This window comes from Mya arenaria, chromosome 4 (genome assembly GCF_026914265.1).
Source record: "Mya arenaria isolate MELC-2E11 chromosome 4, ASM2691426v1".
NCBI lineage: Eukaryota > Metazoa > Mollusca > Bivalvia > Myida > Myidae > Mya > Mya arenaria.
This window is the reverse complement of record NC_069125.1, coordinates 70,755,945-70,764,072: the sequence shown is the minus strand read 5'-3', so window position 1 is coordinate 70,764,072 and position 8,128 is coordinate 70,755,945.

The following is an 8,128-nucleotide window of genomic DNA, read 5'->3' as shown; positions in this document are numbered from 1 at the left end:
TAGAGGTAAAGTTCAATTTATTTAGTGCACTTGGTTCCTCGGTATTTCAGTTCTCAGGTATTTGTCGCATTAAAAGTAAGCATTAGATTAGAGAAACGACTTAAAATACAGAATCATAAATAGAAGCAAAATCTGCATTATTTTAACGAGCATCAAAAAAACTGCTTATCTCATCAAAATGAATTATGCATCTTGACCTAAATGTAAATATTAATGAAGAATATAGAGGGATTGAGATGACGGTACGCTTTTAACTTTTGGCTATTGAGCTTGTTTCTGTAGTTTTTCAAATAAGTAATGCTAGGTCAGAAGTAGATAGACCCGATACAGGCTTTAATTTAACTGATAACTGTTTGACGCATGTGCCCATGCATTTTATTTAAAGCTTCGTTTTTCCTCACGAAGTAAATATAGCGAAAAGTGGTTCAAATTAGATAGGTGATCGAAATACAGCAAACTATCACCAGTGGCAGCAGGGGAAGTTGATACAATGCACAATGTTATTCGAAGTTACACTTGCAATCCTGACTATTGTAATAATATACCTAATTAATAGAGTAGAGATCCGCGTATATAATAGTCGCCTGAGTGGGGAAAACGCTTAAACAATCGTTATTTTGGGTTGGACTGTTGTTAATGGAACTTCGATCCCCGTTACGTTATGCCCAAAATATGTGTTGATATAAGGTTTGATGAAGATCAGATTAAAAAAAAATTAATGTCAGACATACAAAATGTAATCTTGGTTGTCAGAAATATAAAATAACACGCCTAAAACTCCAAAGTGTTTTGTGGGATATTATATTATATATTTTTATGTAAAGCTACCAATTTCACGTAGATTCTTAAAAAATGAAATCTTCTTGACAAAAGTCCCTTCCATTCAACCAATTTTCTACATTTTACCTTAGAATTCGGATCCCAATTTTCTCAAAAATTCAAATAACAATTGCAATACCAATTAAAGCGCAATCTCGTTACGCACAAAAACATTGCCATAGCAGAACGCAGCATTTTCGACATGTTGTCATTTGTGCAATACGGTTTTTGTTTGACTTCTGATGAAATTTCAGTTGTTTTTTTCACTGAATCTTTTTAGATTTGGTGATGTTATTGACATCATTACATAAATTATTTCATTCATGCTTTACATTATAAGCATTTGATGAAATCGTGTAAATTTTTGTCGAAGACATACGGAACATATAAAGAAAGCCGATTAACATAAACTATGAATACAGCTGGTTCCCTTCACCTCATTTAGCGTTATAAACACCTAGATTTTAACGTCTTGAATAGTCATTTATGAAACAACCGTAGCTATATACGGACACATAGTTCGAATGTATCAGCTCCTTTATTGTTCAGTTTGGTGATCTTTTTAAAAATTCATTTACATGTAGTTTTTCTACAACTTCCGTTGCAAAGAGTTTGAAAAATATTCGCGCCAGAAAAGTACAATACATTCATTAATACCAATAATCCACCGGAAGAAACAGCAATGTTTATAATAAATAAGACATGTCCTCATGTATTGTCATTTGAAGAGGAATAAACATAGACGTTATATCAGAAAACTTTTAAGTCTCAAACTGTTGGAAACTTATTTATTTAGAACAGAGAAAAACACTTCGAACGCTAATAATTTAAAACGCTCATTTCGAAAGTTGACAACTAATTTGGAAATACATTTTAAACCTTCAATGAAAATAGCCTTGAAATTCATCATTTTGCATTGCCTGATTTCCGTAAACAAGCTATACACCATATGTGTAAGAACGCAAACTAATAAACAACGTCCATAGTGCATATAAGTTACAGGGAGCGTTGTACAAGCAGTCATTTTACAACGTAAGTAAGTGTAAAGCATTTCAATTTGTTTGGATAATCAAAGTAGTCCTTCAGGATAAGCACTTTTAAAAGTCCTGTTATATGATTATCTCAAAATATTTAAAAAACAAAACACCAAAAACTTGGACAAACTAGAGCGGAAAACTAAACCAATCGCAGGTAAGACACGATATATAGATAACATTTTGTTGAAAATGTCTGTGTGTTTCACGTTCTTCTGTTAAATCTTCTTAAACCAAATAAAATGCTTTTTCAGAGTTATCGATCTGTTTTTTAAACAATATAAAACACCATTACAGTGGATGACACCACGACATTTAAATGTGTCTTTTTCAACATATACTAAAATCCATTTAAAAACATCAGTAAAAATCTTAAATGAAACCATTCTTTTGTCTCTGAGTGTGGTGTGTAAATTTGTATCTTATTACCACTTTTTGTATATCTGTAGTCTTAGTCTTATAATATGAAAAAAATAATGAAATTAACGAGAGCCATATAAGGTCTGAAATCGATGCGTGTGCTGTCCCTATTTTGTAAAATTAATTAAACAGCGATCTTGTTATAATTTGTTTAATCGCCTTAGTCTGACACAAACATAAATGTGCATTATTATATAAGTAGCACACATGATATGACCTTCGTGTGCGTCGCTGTTTATTTATTGGCTTCTATGGTTTTGTTCAAATTTATATTTCTATATTTAATTGTCTGCAATTATGTATAGCATATAACTTAAGTCGATATTGTCTTTTAACAATTCAAATAATACGGTCTTGGGAGGGGAAATATTTATTAATTTAGGTCTAAGTATCCAATAAATATCTCAGCGGCATAGGTTGTAGACAAATCGTTATATAATACTAGTAGTTAGATATTTATTCCGTGCCGCTGTACACTCTAGGGCAAATGACACCGGAAGTGCCTTCTTATTGTAACATGGCTTATTTCTTTTAATTGACACATGCCATAGAATACAAATACAAATACATTTGTATAGCGCATAAAGTATTGTTCAATATTCGATTGCGCTTCACACAGATCATGCGCTATTTTATACTAGGCTTTTTACTGCCATTTACACATAAAATCAGCTTCATTTTTCAGTTCCTTTCTAAAACTAGGTTCACTTTTGATGTGTTTTATGACTTTTGGAAGAGCATTCCACCATTTTCGACTAACCACAGCAAGTGATCTGTCAGCAATTCTGGTTCTGGGAACAATTAATTGAATGTCATCAGAAGAGTCCGTATTTTCCCTGAACACGATTTAACAAAGACCTTAAATACGATTGAGCACAATACGAAATAAATAGCAAGAATTTTAAACATAATTATTGCCCTCACAGGTAGCCAGTTAAGGGATTTGAGGACTTTTGTAGATAAATGACTATGGTGTGTTGGTCACAACTCTTGCTGCTTGGTTCTGAACTTTCTGAAGTCTGTTAATCTGATAGGCAGGTATTTCCGTAAATAATCCATTACAAAAGTCAATATGAGAACGAAAAAGCCCGTTTACCATTATCTGTGTTGATGTTTGTGAAAGGTGTTTACGAATGTCTTTCAGATTTCTAAGCTGACCATGCGCAATCAGACATTTCTTTCTGATATGCATGTCGAAATTTAGAGTACTCTTCATATGTACACCCAAATCTTTGGCATTGTTAACACATTTTACTGATGGTCCACCAACACTAACGCTTGATATGTTAAGATTTGCTAGCTGATGTTATGTGCCATATATGATAATTTTAATTTTTGAGTTATTTATTTTTTACTTAAAATTTGTCATCCACAAGATTATATCATTGAAACAATCATTTAGCTATCTTAGAACATTCGCCTCATTTTGTGCATTTCTAGCTTGAATTCTGAATGTAATTTTATGATCATCTGCATACCCATAAAGTCCAGCTTGGTATTTTAGTACAACTTCGTTCAAAGCAGCAATATACATGGTAAAAATAACTGGGCTTGCACAGGACCCCTGTGGTACACTGATCTGCAGCTGTCTTGGAAAATGCGTTCTCAACAATAACTTTCATTGTCCTTTCAGTTAAATAGGAATGTATCCAATTAAAAGGAATACATTTAATACCAAAGTCTTCCTGAAGAATTTGAAGTACAATTTGAATGTCCACTGTATTAAAAGATGCACTGAGGTCAATCATACAACGATAACAACTTTATTGTTGTTAACAGCATCCAATAAATCACTTTTTCATCATTCATCTACACCATGACCCTTTCTGTAAGCGCTATGATACGACGGAGAAGACTGTTTACTTCGATGTTTTGTGTAATTTGTTGAAAGGCAGATTTCTCAAGGATCTTTGATAAAAACAACAAGTTTAAGTTTTAGAGGGAGTCCTTTTTTTCAGTAAAGGCTTCATCACAGTACGTTTCCACTCTGTTGCAAACACCCCTGATGATAATGATCAATTTACAATTTCTGTCACAACTGGTACACAAAGATAAAGTGTTTTTTTTCAAATGTGTTGGAATAACATCTAGCTCACACGTTGTTGATTTTGATCATTGGATAAGATTCATTACATCATTTTCAGAGAGTGGTGTAAACTCCGTACTTCGTCTGAGCAGACAGGCCGTCACCCCATAGAACGCTGTTTCTTACCTTTTTGTAAATATTTTCCATCACCTCTGATTTGTCAGACTGGTAAATACTTTCTTTTGACCTTTATAAACTGCTTGAGGGATTTCAGGTATCCAGAATACCATGGTACATTTGGTTTACAAATAACAGCTCTTTCTTTGAGTGGAGCATGTTTATCAGTTACATCTGAGGTACTCTTGGTAAAGTTTGTAACAAGATCATTAACATTTGAAAATCCTTCTAAAAGTAGATTCAATTCAGAGATGTCTTTCTGAAAAGCTTCTTTTGACACAACTAACGAAGCAGTGATCAGAAATAAAACAGTCAGTCAGAGGATTTGAGAATTTATCTCTTTTTCTTGTAATGATCAAGTCCAAAATATGCCTTTTGATGTGTGTAGGTTTCTTCACTCTCTGCACATATCCCAATGTGTGAAGTAAAACAAAGCAAAATCAAAGTATGTATATACCATCTCAGACCATTGGCTACTGTCCATCTGTATAGGTATTGAAACTGTATTACTCGTATTTGTGGTTTAAAAAACATGCCGAACATGCTGGATCTACATGATCTGCTTTTTATGTTAACATTTTCATCACCTTGTATGTATTCTACACCGGCTTTGGTCATTGTATCGAAAACACTGTTGTTACGTTCAACCAATACTGTTTTTCTCATAAGAAATTTAACTGGTTTTCTAACGTTGTTTAATATATACTGGACTTTCTTCCCATGTAAGTGTTGGGGGTCATGAAGCACTAAATATCAGTGTTATTTCGATTGCATATTGGTCGATTGTCTTTTGAATATATAGCACAATTATATATTAGTCTCTGATCTCAACTGTAAACTTATTTATGTGAGGCGTTTGCATACTATTAAAGTAATGTGTTTTGATGTTTAACGTACTTTAAGTTGTGAAGGAGTAGTCGATTATCTCCTACCGTACATGTATCAAGTATGTAAAAATGCTTAGACCTTAAAAAGATACATTGAGTTTGTATGTTTATTAAAATATATTTACATCAACTTACATATTTGTTACGTACGTATACATTTTAATGCAGTTTATAATCACTCAAAGGAGCGTACGGCATGGCTTCTCGAAACGCCCCAGTTTTAAATGAGCTACTTTTAGTTTAAATCATCCGTACTGTTTTTACCTTAAAGGCAGCAATGACCTCATAAAATGTCCGTTAAAATAGTTTGCTTTTCCAGAATATAAAATGAGTAGTACATTGTTTCGGAGTGTTTTTTTTTAAAGCAATCAAGATTATATTTACATAGTATTTTTCTATCAATTAAGTATAAAATAAATGAAATATAAACTGCCATGGTAATATTCAGCTATCATCGATACGGAAATAGCATTTTTGTACGAACGGCTTCCTGTTATTTTGCTACTGTTTATTGAAAGAGAACATTAATAGATAATCAAACAAATTTCAGATATTTGTACGCGAAAGTCATTAATTAATATCTAGGCATAAGGGCAATTATAAATCAACGGCATTGCCAGTGCCTGGTCACTAGTTAAAGTATCAAAGGCATAATCGAGTTGAAATGGATCATTAACTTTGTTAATCTCACGTCAAACAGAGTTCATGATTCATTTCACTTTGTTCTTAACTTTGAAATTACCAACTTTAGTGGTAAAAATGGAAATATTCAAGTTGTAGACATTATGTTCTATATGGAGATAATATGATCTAGCAAACTTTAACGATTGACATCAGTAAGTCAAAGAGGTAAAATTCATTGCAATAATATATATATATATATCACTAATATATATATATACATTTTAACATTTGTCCTAAGGATATGTAATACAACTCGGGAAACATCGGGTAACATCGACATATATCGTCACTCGCCGTAACAGATCGCGACAAACATCGGGCGTATTCGGCCTGTACCGGATGTTGCTATTTTTAGAAACAGAAGGTATTTTCCCGCTATTCATAGGTCAATAATGGAATTTCTACATCGTAGTATTTGGAAACTCGGTTATGTTTTTCTCATGGATATACGTTTAAAATAAATAAACACTAAAAGTGCACGCTAACAGTTGATTACGATTCATCTAACAATTTGAGTCATTACAGTAAAACATGGATTATAAGTGAATCATACGCGTAAGAGAAGATTTTCTGTCCAAAAAACGAAATGTCAACAATCAGCATGGAACTGGGATCTTCAGATATTCGTATCAAAGAGCTACTCGTGAATGTAAGTATCCTTGAGCAGTTTTGTACGTTGATGTGTTCAAAAACGTTTGTCTTTTAATTTATCTTTGGAATTCTTAAATCTTTTCTATAAGCTAAATGTTAAGACAGCATGTTCATATTTTTACATGTACTTATGTATATGTTTGTTACATATTTTACATGTACTTATGTACATAATACATATTTTTATATGTACTTATGTACATTCGTTAAGTATATGATATGAGTATGTAATCTTTAATTTAATTGTTTTATCTTAGAAAAATATTAGACTTAAAATTTTGTTTAAAAATGATGTGTTTTGGTACGTGACCTTTTTCTAGCATACCATAATACATGTACATACCCGTTATTTGTGTACAAAATGCATATTTTCAGAATTAACCTGTGAGAAAAAGTTTTACGTAGTTTGGGGCTTGAAGCCACGACTGCTTGGACACTATCGACATTCATTTGCTTGGTGTAGGTCTCGTTAAAACCCCAGACTGCCGTGAATCAGTATTATATATGCACAACAACTACACATTTGTGCCTACCACCCCTTACTCGTGGCTAAAACAGATATTAGTGCAGACTGTATAATACTTGTGCATTTGTATTTTACGGTGGTAGTTTCTACTGGTTGATAATCAGAAGTCTAATTTCTTTCAGGCAGGAAAATGACTGAATATTACTAATTCAACAACACAGGGTTATGAAGAACTCCAGCCTGCATTAAATACTATATTGGATCCCTGAGAGCGGATTTGATAGCCATGTCTATCCACAAGGTAGTCGCATCTGATAGAGATGATGTGAGTGTTTCATATAAAACATATTTGACTTGGTTTTTATTTTTATAAACACACTGTATTCAATAATCAAGTGGTGGTAGTGGTTGTGGTGGTGATGATGATGATGATGATGATGATGATGATGATGATGATGATGATGATGATGATGATGATGATGATGATGATGATGATGAATTTTATTGATAAATTTAATAAGTGACTTTATATATACATGTATGTATCAGCTTGTTGTTGTTTTTTTGTAAAATAATGTCGAGAAATATTAAACTGTTTATATTTTTTTATATGTATGGCAGTATAATTATCTATACTAATTAGTTAGAAAGGCTTTAAAGTACAACTTTTTTTCCTTTACAGAATTAAACATTCTAGATGGGTAAAGTACCTGAAGCCTGAAGGGGCATGAACACCAAATCAGCATTGACTCAGCATTGAGTAGTTATCATCTGTTCACACACTACAAGTACAAACGCATGGGAGCAGACCAAACTTCAAATGTTGAAGAGTGAAGAATTATTGTGAAAAAATCTAAATGTTAAAATAACAATGACAAAATAAAACAGATAAACATCAAATACCCACAGAAAGTGTTTACAATACATGTTATAATATTAAAAAAACATTAGTTGAGAACTTTCA